We start from the raw sequence: 4072 nt of genomic DNA on the forward strand, positions 1-4072 counted from the left end.
CCTTCAATAGATGAATGGATAAAAAAAATGTGGCAGTTATACACAATGGAGTATTACTCTGCATTAAAAAATGACAAAATCATAGAATTTGCAGGGAAATGGATGGCATTAGAACAGATTATGTTAAGTGAAGCTAGCCAATCCCTAAAAAACAAATGCCAAATGTTTTCTTTGATATAAGGAGAGTAACTAAGAACAGAGTTGGGAGGAAGAGCATGAGAAGAAAATTAGCATTAAACAGGGGTGAGAGGTGGGAGGGAAAAGGAAAGAGAAGGGAAATTGCATGGAAATGGAAGGAGACCCTCATGGTTTTACAAAATTACATACAAGAGGAAGTGAGGGGAATGGAAAAAAAAACAAGGGGGAGACATGAACTACAGTAGATGGGTTAGAGAGAGAAGATGGGAGGGGAGGGGATGGGGGATAGTAGAGGATAGGAAAGGCAGCAGAATACAACAGACACTAGTATAGCAATATGCAAAACAGTGGATGTGTAACCGATGTGATTCTGCAATCTGTATACGGCATAAAAATTGGAGTTCATAACCCACTTGAATCAAATGTATGAAATATGATATGTCAAGAACTATGTAATGTTTTGAACAACCAACAATAAAAATTAAAAAAAAATAAAGTTGTATTCAAAAGACCAAAAAAAATGTCATTCTGTCTATCTACAACTACAAAAAAAATTAAATGTAAATTAGTACAGTCATTATGGAAAATAAGATGGAGAGTCTTCAAAAAATAAAGATAACTTAGACTTGAAAGGTGGGAGTAAAACTGGGGCTAAGGAATTTGCAGTTGATAAAGACATTACAGCCACTAAAGAAATGCTAAAGACTATGCCCACATACGCTAAAGGTGGCTTGAGAGCATCTTGGAAATTGACAAGACCACATCCATCCCAGGCTTAAGGGTGTAAAAGTAAAACTTTCTTTGAGAAGAAACCAGTGGGGCACCCTGCCTGTATAGAGGGGCTTAGGAAGTTGTTTCACCATGCTCAGCCACCCAGACACTCAGAGAATACTGTAAACCTTTGGTGGTTTGGTTACTACTTGAGATGGCAACTGATTTGGTGTCAACTGTGCAGTGCTGGCTCTGCAGGATTGCAGGATACTTGACTTTGGGGGTCATGGAGGCTTCCACTAAGATTTCAAAGGAAGATCTGGTAGACCAGGCAAAATTCCCCTCAGTTGGAGTCCCAGCAGGCAATCTCTGATAGGGCTATGTGTGGAGATGTGAGGAGGAAGCTGAATCTGCAATGGATACCCCCTAAGAAATTCCAGGAACGTGGGATATCTGCCCAGAAAAGCTGCAGGAACTGAACAGAGAGGCCATGCGGTCAGTAAGGAGCAAAGCTACAGGGGCCGAGCTACACAAGCCCTTTGGAGAGACCATCATAATGCCATGTGCTTCAGATGGGAGTTACAGAACTACAGGAATTGTTTGCCCAGCTGGATTTTGGTTTTGCTTTGGTCCCACCCTTTCTTTCTATGCCCACTTTTTTTTCTGAATGGAAATATTTACTCTGTACCTTTATATATTGCATACTTGTCAACTGCTTTTGATTTTTACAGGAGCTTGCCATGAGAGTTTGCCTTAAGTCTCAGAGGAGACTTTGGACTTGAAATTTTGAGCAATGTTTGAACAGTTGAGATTATGGGGACTCTAGAAAATGAACTAAATGAATTTTGCATTGTGAGATAAGCAGAGCTTTGGGGGGCCAGGCATAGAATGTTATGGTTTGGATGTGGGGTGTCCTACAAAAGCTCATATATGAGAAAATGTGAGAACATTAAGAGGTGAAATGAGTGGGTTATGAAAGCCTTAACCCAATCTGTGAATTAATCCCTAGACAGAGATTAGCTGAATAGTAACTGTAGGCAGGTGGGTCATTTGGGGCATGCCTTTGGAGTATATATTTGATGATCTAACCTTAGCCTCTTTCTGCTTTCTGATTATCATGTGAGCTGCTTCCCTCCAACACACTCTTTCACCATGATGTTCTGCCTCACCTGGAGCCCCAAGGAATAGGGTCAGTCATTTATGGACTGAGATCTCTGAAACTGTGAGCCCCCAAATTAAATTTTTCCTACTCCAAACTTGTTCTTCTCAGGTCTTTTAGTCACAGCAGTGAAAAAGATGATTAAAACAACTACCATATGATCCAGGAGTCCCACTACTGAGTGTATATATATATATATATATATATATATATATCCAAATTAAATGAAATCATTATGTTAAAAAGACATCTGCATTTTCATGTTTTTCTACAGTGTTATTTGCAATCGCCATGATATGATATCAACCTAGTACCCATGGAGAGATGAATGGATAGATGATGATGATGATGATGATGATGATGTGTGTGTGTGTGCATGTGTGTGTACATGTACATGCAGTAGAATATTAGTCATAGAAAGAATGCAGTCCTGTCAATTGCAGCAAATTAGAACTAGAGGAGTAATTATGTTAAGTGAAATAAGCCAGTGGAAAGGATAGACAAACACCACATATTCTCATTCATATATAGAAGGTAAATAAGTTGATCTCATAGAAGTAGAGAGTACAATAAACGTTCCCAGAGTTGAGAAGGGTAGTGGTTTAATGCGAATAGAGAGAGATTGGTGGTTGGATACAAAAGTACAGTCAGGTAAGAGGAAAAAAATTCTAGTATTCTATAACACAGTAGGGTAGCTATAGTTAACAATGATTTATAACAATAGTTTATATATTAATATACAATTCTTAATAACATAAAACAATTGATAATTATAATTTGCAATATAAACATATAATTTATATCAGTTATTTATTAACAATATTTTATTGTATATTTCAAAATAGTTGAAATAGTTTCTTCTAGCTCCCAACACAAAGAAGTAGAAAATGTTTGAGATAACAGATATGTCACTTACCCTGATTTAGTCATTACACATTGTATACATGTATTAAAATGGCATATTGGCTGAGCATGGTGGTTCATGCTTATATAATCCCAGAGGCTCAGGAGGCTAAGGCAGGAGGATCGTGATTTCAAAGCCAGCCTCAGCAAAAGTGAGGCACTGAGAAACTCAGTGAGATCCTGTTTCTAAATAAAATACAAAATATGGCTGGGGATGTGGCTCAGTAGTTGAGTGCCCCTGAGTTCAATCCCCAGTACCAAAAAAAGGCACATTGTATCCCATAGGTACAATTATGTGTCAATAAAAGTGCCTTTATAGACGAATCCATTATGCCTATAAGGTACTTTGCATATAAGGTACTTTGATCAATCTCATTCTTAAGTACCTTCCTTTTCCCTTCCCTCCTTGCTCCTGCTGATCTTCTTCTTCTACTCTACTGATTTCTTTATTATTATTATTATTATTATTATTATTATTTGCTTTAAAATCATATTTACATAAGCAGGACTAATGTGTTATGTTCACCCCTAGACCTAGCATAATTTGGTTGATTTTATACCTCAGACACTTCCCTATGCTCTTTCTCCTCCTTCCATCTGGATTCCCTTCTTCTACTCTCTTAGTCTCCCCTCTAATTTTTGTGACATCCTTTTTATTACTCCATTTTTCCCCTCTCTCTCTAGTTTCCACATATGAGAGAAAACATTCAACCTTGACTTTCTGGCTTATTTCATTTAGCATGATGTGCTCCAGTTCTATCCATTTACCAGCAAATCACATGATTTTACTTTTTTATGACTGAGTTAGTAAAACTCCATTGTGTATATATTTCACATTTTCTTTATCCTTTAATCTATTGAGATACACCTAGACTTATTCCATAACTTAGCAACTGTAAATTGAAATCTAAACAGACATTTGTGTTATGAACATTGATATGCCTGTATCACTATAACATACTGATTTTAGTTCTTTGGAACAAATACCAGGGAGTGTTACAGCTGGATCATATGGTGGATCTATTTCTAGTCATTTGAGGAATCTCTATACTGCTTTCCAAAGTAGTTGTTCCAATTTGCAGTCCCAACAACAAAGTGTAAATATGCCCTTTTCCCCACATTCTCACCAGCATATTATTATTTGTATTCTTTTTTTTTTTT

This window comes from Marmota marmota, unplaced genomic scaffold (genome assembly GCF_001458135.2).
Source record: "Marmota marmota marmota unplaced genomic scaffold, marMar, whole genome shotgun sequence".
In the NCBI taxonomy this organism is placed as follows: Eukaryota; Metazoa; Chordata; class Mammalia; order Rodentia; family Sciuridae; genus Marmota; species Marmota marmota.